Below are 9,681 nucleotides of genomic sequence, written 5' to 3' on the forward strand. Positions count from 1 at the left end.
TGGATCGTACGAAATGGAAAGAGGTTGGAGAGGCCTACATTCAGCATTGGATAGAAATAGGCTGAAAAAGAAGAAGAAGAAGAAGAAGAATATTTTCGTATTTTTTATTGGTTGTATCTTCGAAAGGAATTCCAGCAAACATTTTATTAATTAACACCTCGGTGGCGTCCTGTTCTAATTTAATGCCTTCTATGAATTTATATATATCTGGATGAGAAATCCCAAACATTATTTTGATGGCATTATGCCATGCCTCGACGGCATTATTGGTGCGAGGAAACAGTTCTAACAAACAGTTCTAAGAGCAAAAGTTCCCGGTTGATATGTACGCTAGGGTTGTGCGATGGTTCGGGGATCAGGATGGAAGGGGTCCACAAAAAATTCTTACCATCCCTAGATGTCAAAAAAAGATTTAAATTTTTTTAAAAATTCATTAACAACTTGCGCAAATTCACTGAAGCTGAATTTGCGACTACTGGTAAAATCTCATATTTCGACCTCTACCAACAATATGCTGCGAGATATTTTTTGTCGTAATTAGTGTTTTTCTACTAATTAAAGTCCAAAAAAACAGAAAATGTTTAAATTGGAAACATTTGGCTGAATCATTATGTTTGGTGTGTCGTCAAAGTTCACCAACTATGAAAAATTGAGTAATTTTAAACATGAAAATTTTATAATCTCCATAGAAAATTATTCGATTATTGCTCAGATGGGCTTAAATTCTTCGGAATGTTGCCGGCGTTCCAAAAAAGAAGAGTTTTTGAAAATCGTCTGTGAAATGCGTGTGGTGTGACTGTTTGTTTTGCCCAAAACTGACGCAAAATTCCTCAACGGAGAAAATCGATTTTTTTGAAAACATTGTTTTTGCCTCAAATAATTCAATTTAAAGTTTCTGGTCACTTTACAAGTTTTCAAAAAAATCGATTTTCTGCGTTGAGGAATTTTGCCTCAATTTTGGGCAAAACAAACAGTCACACCACACGCATTTCACAGACGATTTTCAAAAACTCTTCTTTTTTGGAACGCCGGCAACATTCCGAAGAATTTAAGCCCATCTGAGCAATAATCAGGCCCGGACTGGCCATATATGGCAACTAGGCAAAGCACAAGTGCGCTTTTTGGATTTTGCGCCTTTTCAAAAATAAAATGTACTATTGTATCGCCTGTCTAGATTATCATATTATGAATTGTAAAAGGCGCTAATTGTAATTTTTATATTTTTTCGTTCAAAAACGCGAAAATTTTCGCCTTCGGCGCTAATGAAAATAGTTCTTAAACCTTCAACGGAATACAGTTTCACCTTCGATTTCAGGCGCAATAAATGAGTTTTCTTTAGGTGCTTGCGTCGTAGGGGCTAATTTAAACGTGTAAATACTTCGTCTACTTGATTTTGAACAAGCCTAATTTTTGACAGAACGTGTAGTTGCACAAAAATTAGCTGCGGTTGCACACGATAGAGGTTGCACACAAGTTCTGACAATAGTTTCGGCAACTGAAGTGATCTGAAGTTAAGCTTGTAATCAATTTCTTTTGATTCTCCTAGTTCAATTATACGATCTGCGAGTTGTTGAACGTTAGTAATTTATAGTTACTCAAGCTATATTTGTTGGAAATTAAAATTTCGATGTGATTACAATTTCAATCTAACGAACCTCAGGAATTTTATCAATCAACCATTTTTTGATAGAGGTAATTACTCTATTACTTTTGGTAAAAAAATATATTTTTAATATAATTATATAATCTTCCAGATGAAAAGACCAATATTACTACTACTAAAAATAATAAGAAGTTCATTCTTCAGTACAAACTCTTTACTTCGCTTAGAGTCTTCTCTGATCATTATGATAAAATTTGGTTCCAAAAATTTTGAACTGTTAATTTCAGTGCCTATATTCGCGAAAATATTTTCACGAATTTTCTCAAATTTTCACGATTTTCTCAAATTTTCGTGAATTTTCGCAAAAAGTTTTTTGTGAAAATTTTAGAAAATCGCGAAAATTTGAGAAAATTTGTGAAAATATTTTCGCGAATATAGGCACTGGTTAATTTCAACAAGAAGTAGGACTTTTTGGATGGGTCAGATTCTTTGACTGACTGTCTGAATTTCGATTTTGGTTACCTTAATTGAAAATGAAACCCATTGAACAGAACAATCCGTTTTTATTCCATACAAAGAAACACCAAGAAATCATTTCGAGAAATTTTTTAGGAATAATTCCTAGATTACTACTCAGATGTTTTCCTCGTCGAATAACAAAGTTGGAAATATGTTGAGAATTACTCAAGGTATCAAGTGACGAGGCAAATTTTCTGTCGGGAATAACTCCGAGTCACAAGTCCGTCATAGCCCATCTTCGAACTTCACATCGGAAATTTAAATCTCCGTCGTGTTATCAAAGAATTGCTAAATTCTGACAATCACATGATTATGATTTGCCTATGACCTATGCCTAGAAAACAGTCAAAAAGAATCGCTAAAGTCAAATCGCAAAAAAAAAATTTCTTCAGAATTTACTTCAGACTTTGGCGTTTTATCACACTTTGGCGATTTTTCTTGGCGTTTCATTGTTTTTTGTTAACTTGTTAAATCACAAGAAAAATCGGCAATGCGTGAAGAAACGCCAAGAAAAATCGACAAATTGTGAAGAAACGCCAAAAAACGTGAGGAACGACCAATTTTCCATTCTTGGCTTTTCTTCGTCGATTCTTCTTGGTGTTTCTTCACACTTTTAGTTTTTTCTGGTGATTTAGCAAATCAACAAAAGATGATAAAATTGCTAGGATCTTACGAAGCGCCTTTATGTTACATTTTGTAAAATGATAAAATTACTGTGATCTCACGATACGATGTGCCTTTATATTACATTTCGTAGAAGTATAAAATTGCTAGGATCGCACTAAACGCTTACGTTTTGTAAATGAATAAAATATGCTAAAGTGAGAAGAAACGTGAAGATAAAAAAAATCATTTTGGTATTTTTTCACACCTCGACGATTTTTTTTGCGTTTGGTGATTCCTCTTGTCGATTGACCATTTTTTATTTATTTGTTACATCACCAGAAAAAATCGTCAAAGTGTGAAGAAACGCTAGAAAGACAAATTTTCCATTCGTAGCTTTTTTCACATTTCTTAGCGTTTATTCTCTTTTCTGGCGTTTCCTTACACTTTGTCGATTTTTCTTGGCAATTTCTTTTTTTTGTGATTTGATATTGGAGATTCTTCACAGGAATACTAAAAAATTAATTGTACTCCAAAGCAAGTTTTCAATAAAATTTCAGCTTTGAACGGTTCATTAAAAAAAAATCGCTCGCTCTGCTCGCCTAGTATACAATTTAGTACTTTCAACAATTTCAACTGTAGCATAACAAACTGTATCCGAAATAATATATAGTATTTGTGCAAGTAACAGCTGAAAGGAAGCATATGCTTACATTCTTTCTAAATAATAAGTTTTCGTTTCTTGCCGTTTCTTGCGCCTTTTGGCTCATCGCACAAGTGCGCCTTTTGGGAGCCAGTCCGGCCCTGGCAATAATCGAATAATTTTCTATGGAGATTATACAATTTTCATGTTCCATATTCACCGTTATTTACAGCAGCAGTTTCTGACATCACACAACGCCACTGAACGTCAGATTTATTCGTTTTGGCATAATTGTACTGGTAGCCGTTGAACAATGCTGTCCGACCTTTCTTCTGATTAGCAATAAAGTTACAAACACCCAACATATTTCAACAATGACACTTTTACTTCGATACCGATCACATCTAGTTCACATTAATCACATATAATCGCTCCAGCTAATCATACAAATCGAACAGTGACATTTACGTTTTGATGGGTTCACATTGTTCATATTGAACATTGTGCATATCGAATTAACATCATTCATCCCAGCCGCAAAAGTACAGCAAAATGTTTTTGTAGCTACGTGGCACCTAGGCCACCAAATAAATGTTGCTTATGTGATCATAGGTCTTACAATAGCAATGTAGATCCATAGCAGAGCTTTCGGGCTGATTCCCCAATTTTTGCCGACCGCGGTTCGGCACCTCCATAGGGTTGCAAACGCTTTGTGTATGCAGTATTTAAGGTGGAAGATCCAATTGAGTTTGGAATCAGGGATAATGCCCAAGATTTTAACCCAGTGGAAGAGCCCAGTCGCTTTGCTGAAAATAGTGGGAGCCTTCAACTTTTCTTTTCTTAGTAAAAAGTATTACCTGGGTTTTGTCGGCATTCACCTCCTGGCCGTGCTGGTTACACCACTTTTCAATTAATCTGAAAGCGGACTGCATAAGGTCGCATAAGGTACTAACGAATAAGCCTACTAGCAGAATGCAAAACTTTGCGAAAATCGTTAAGCACTTTAAGTAAACTATCTTTTACTAAAATGTAAAGCAGTGGTGGCAGCACTCCTCCTTGCGGACAGCCTTTATGGGCAACAATAATTATAGTGACTGGGTCTAGCCGCGCTGTTGCACCCTGCTCTAGAACTTTTATCGGATGAATATATTGCAAGGACAAAATCGTTTGAAATTTTGAGAAAAAGTTTTATACTTTACTCCAACGCGTTTAAATATTTACTTCAATCGAATATTGATAATTCAGTCTTAAAAGAGTTTTCTGATTTCTTTAAGGATACTTCTTCTATTCAAGGGTAGCACAAGTTGCGACAGACACTTATCAAATCAAAATTGTATTGTAAAAGACGTGCCTATAAATGCAGTTAACTTCCAGATACGCTACCGTCAATTCTCAACTTCATTGATCAATTTTAATATATATTAAATGGAATTGGATCCCATTCAGGGGCGTATAAAATAGCAGTACATCTTTCCCCTGGTATTGTTTTTTTTTCGTGTGATAGGGAAGACAGTAACAATAACGCTATATTCTCACCAATTATAGCTGCTCTTAATAAATAAAGTAATCGGGGCATATCAGTTAAACATTTACGTTATAAAAGAGTCAAATTTATTGTGGTATTTGTAATTGGAGATAATTTAGGGCTCAATACAATCTTAGGTTTTGTTAAGTCTTTCAATGGGACCTATTTCTGTCGCTTTTGCAAAACTTCAAAAAGTTGATTTTTCAAAACTATTGCAACAATTCAATCGGTAAATTTTACACGAAGAAAAGACACTTTTACTGAGAAATAATTAACATTTCAACGAAACTTATTCAAAATCAATTTTAATCAAACTAGGAAAATAATCAAAAATTCTTATTTGCAACAGTAACATTTTCCCTGAATAGGTGCATTATAAGAATATCTACCGCCGCCACCACATTTTTTATCACGTGCTCGCCAATTATTTAGAAAACAATCGTTACTACATGCATTTGCAGCTACACCTGTTCCTGCTGCTGCTGAAGCACCGCCAGCAACTGAACCTGCAGCAGCAAGAATACCTACAATTGGTAAAATTGGTTCAGGTTCTGGCTGTGGCACCGGATCTGATAATCCTGGTGTTGCAATCAAAGTAACCAAGACAGCCATGATCATCCAACCGAAGGTGCACTTCATTGTGATAACTGTATTTTGTTGAACTGTTTAAATTGAAAAATTATTAAATATTTTTTTAAAAGAAGAAGAAGCAGAACAGGATGTTAAAAACTCACTGATATTATTGATACTGATCGAATTTCAGCTTGTAGTCTTCTGATCTGGACTAAGAACTTGTTTGCTCTGATGATAATTGTAAGTGCTTCTCGTCCTTTTATACACGTATAAGCGTTGCCATAAACACGTGGCTTCACTGTTATTTTACGCAAAAATAAATATTCATAATTGAAGTGAAATGTAATAAGAGTTCAGCTCACAGAACCGGTCCATCAGCTTCAACATTAGAAACGAAATGCGTCGAAATGATGACAGTATAAGATATGGTTGTGTTGTGTTATTAGCATACTGTAATGCGTTCGAATAAGATGCATTCATTCGATGCATTATTAATGCATCTTATTCCGACGCATTCCAGTATGCTAATATCACAACCATATCTTATACTGTCATCATTACGACGTATTGCTTTTCTACTGAAATTATTAATAATTCATCATTGTAAACTCGGTTTGTAATCAACTATTATTATGTGTTCGGCGCTTGTAAGCATTTCTCTGCCTGAGCTGGTTTATTCATCGATATTCTTATTGTGACTAGTACAAAAGCAAAATGATTCGAATTTTGAATAATTTATTGTTGCAATCATGAGAAACATATTTTATTTTCTGATAATTTTTTTTACAATCTGTGAAGCAGAATCTTATAAAAACTACTAATTTAATTTTAAAAAATTTTTTGGTGCGTATATATTTCCTGACTTCGAATTTAGAATTGGTCATGTCCTAATCGTTTCACTATATGATCATCCGAATGCATTTCCACAGCGCATGCCAAATGGTTGTTTTTTGTGTCAATTTTCCTTTTCTTGCACATGCTTGATTTGCTTCTGCGCCAGCTTTCTTAAATGTAAGTTACTGCTGGTCACCAGTACCGGACTGGCTCAAAAAAGCCCTTGGGGCATTGTATGAAGAAATTTTTCGAGAGGCTATTTGTTGCCCTTTATTCATACAAAAATCAAAAGGCCTTTCGGGAATCGTCCCACAGGGCCATTACGGCACTGCTGGTCACCGTATCTAAGCAAGTGGCATCCCATACAAGACTTGTGACTTTCATCGAAGGTGATAAATTCCAGCCACCTGGATGTCTGTCATAGCTATAGGTTAATCCTGACAGCTCTAAGATCGATGGGAAAGCAGCCAATGACAAGACGCTCAAAATTAAATCATTCAAGTTGATATGTCGACAGAACGTTACGTTTTTCTTGATACAAGACCGAATCGCTCAAAAAACACTGATAGTGGAAGTGTTACGCAAGTCCCTTTATACACTTACAAAAGAACTGATGTTGGTGGGAGTGACATTTACAGCTTCGACACTCAAAAAGAAAAGTCAAAAAGTTCGTGTATTCATGTTAGTGCCTCAGTGCTAGGCAAACATTTTTAGCCCCGTACGAAGTACAAAGGGGCTTATAGGATCACGGTGTCGTGAACTACGGCCGCTACTCGGCCCTAAGTGTATTTTGCATATAACTCGAGTAAATTTCATCCGATTTTCCTAATTTTTGTTTCATTTCTAAGGTAATCGAAGGCCGAATAGAATGTTGTTGAAAAAATTTTTAATTTAGGATTAATGTTACATTTGAAAGGAACGTCGTACGGGCCTTCGTAATTGCGCTATGCGCAATTTCTTAGATGTACACATTTCATAATAATTTTACTCTACCTACATTTACGGTCGCAGTAGGCTCACGGTCAAATTAGGTCAACAGACGCATTAGGTTCACGTACGCAATAGATATATGTGTTCGTACGGGGCTGCTGCGATTGAGCAAACGCTTCAACTGTTCTGATGGCTCGTTTTCTTTAAGATAGCAAATATTGTGAAATTTGTGAAAAGAAAAGTTCATCGTACCAGTATATCTGAAATTTTTTATAAGTTTCATTAACATTCGGTTAGATCAGTCAGCTGAACTCATTTGAATTTGTACACTCTAATCAAATCCGACTAACGTCTTAATCAATACTACTTGAAAGTGATTGTACACATTTAAGCGTTCTCTCTTATCTAGCTTCGACCGAATTATTCGCATTTGTTTTAGAAAAAAATGACATCAATGGAAAATTTTTGGGTTTTTTTCGAACGGCCCGGTCAGATCCGGCCGTGCTCGGATCGGTTTGGGCCACAAATTGGTCGGCCCAGTTTAGATCGGACTTTAAAAATGAATTTCGAGCAGCGCTTCGGGGGGGGACGGGCTTCAAAAAAACGGCATGCACATGTCTAGAACAAATTAATGAGCTTCGAAGCGATTTCATTTGAATATTAATTGAATTTCTGTCGCATAATATTGTAAGTATATTTGACATATGATCAAAGCGGATAACATTTCCGCATTATCCGATTCAGTATGGTTTACTTAGATCATCGAAAACTGTGTCTGGGCTGATGGTTGACAGTTCCGGGGGAGTCCTGAGAGACAACAGTTATTTACGTATCTGTTGTGGACGGTATATTTTAGGCAATTTTGCGAGTTGTAGCCCGAACGAAGTGAGGTCAACATGCAGAGGTGCCTAAAATAAACCGTCCACAACAGATGTGTTTACTCATGCGTACTCGTGAGGACATTTGTTTACCCGCAATAGTAGTTTTGGGGACATCAAATTTTTTGAGGACGTCCCCGAAAAATACACTAAAGATGTCTTCAGATGTGAGCCGTCCTTATTAAAATATGCATTCACATTAAACCAATAATAACTAATTCAACATACACAGATGGTCGGTTCATTTCACATGAGAGGATGGAAGGGATGCAATCGTTTTTCATGAAGCATTTTTTTTTCGACAAATATGCTCCTCCTGTTGGTATTATTAATGTGCATCATCTCATGAAAGATGCACCATTATTTGCACGAAAATTGTGCATCTTACTTAAGTTGCATGAATGATATTAAAATGTGTGCATTTTACTTGAGACGCATGCATCTTAACACGAAATATGTGCATCTTTCTTGAGACTCTTGCACCGTAACCCGAAATGTGTACATCTTATTTAAGATGCACAGATTTTTCACATGAGACAACCATTTTGTTCAAGAAAAATGTTCGGACGGTTGGAATTACAGATGTACATCTCATAAGAGATGCACTCATTCTTCGTACAAAAATTGTGCATCTTACTTCAGTTGCATGAATTTTGACATCAAAATGTGTGCATCTTTCTTGAGACGCATGCATCTTAACACGAAATCTCCACATCTTTCTTGAGACGTATGCACCTTAACACGAAATGTGTGTATCTTACTTGAGATGTATGCACCTTAACTCGAAATGTGTGCATCTTATTTAAGATGCACAGATTGTTCACATGAGACAACCATTTTGTTCAAAAAAAATGTTTGGACAGTTGGAATTACAAATGTGCATCTAATTAGAGATGCACTCATTCTTCGTCCCAAAATTGTGCATCTTACTTCAGTTGCATGAATTTTGACATCAAAATGTGTGCATCTTTCTTGAGACGGATGCATCTTAACATGGAATCTATACATCTTTCTTGAGACGTATGCACCTTAACTCGAAAAGTGTGCATCTTATTTAAGATGCACAGATTGTTCACATGAGACAACCATTTTGTTCAACAAAAATGTTTGGACAGTTGGAATTACGAATGTGCATCTCATAAGAGATGCACTCATTCTTCGTACAAAAATTGTGCATCTTACTTCAGTTGCATGAATTTTGACATCAAAATGTGTGCATCTTTCTTGAGACGCATGCATCTTAACACGAAATCTCCACATCTTTCTTGAGACGTATGCACCTTAACACGAAATGTGTGTATCTTACTTGAGATGTATGCACCTTAACTCGAAATGTGTGCATCTTATTTAAGATGCACAGATTGTTCACATGAGACAACCATTTTGTTCAAAAAAAATGTTTGGACAGTTGGAATTACAAATGTGCATCTAATTAGAGATGCACTCATTCTTCGTCCCAAAATTGTGCATCTTACTTCAGTTGCATGAATTTAGATATTAAAATGTGTGCGTCTTTCTTGAGACGCATGCATCTTCACACGAAATGTGTGCATCTTACTTGAGACGTATGCAC

General features: G+C 35.9%; 1 long non-coding RNA gene across 1 annotated transcript; it reads right to left on the reverse strand.

Annotated features, from left to right (window-relative positions):
• Positions 1-4,962: 4,962 nt before the first annotated feature.
• LOC119073108 lies at positions 4,963-5,737 on the reverse strand. The gene is made up of 2 exons (XR_005086990.1): positions 5,628-5,737; positions 4,963-5,555 (listed from the first exon to the last, which is right to left on the reverse strand). It is a non-coding gene; the product is annotated as an uncharacterized LOC119073108 (long non-coding RNA).
• Between the last annotated feature and the right edge of the window lie 3,944 nt (positions 5,738-9,681).

This window comes from Bradysia coprophila, unplaced genomic scaffold (assembly GCF_014529535.1).
Source record: "Bradysia coprophila strain Holo2 unplaced genomic scaffold, BU_Bcop_v1 contig_137, whole genome shotgun sequence".
Lineage (NCBI taxonomy): Eukaryota > Metazoa > Arthropoda > Insecta > Diptera > Sciaridae > Bradysia > Bradysia coprophila.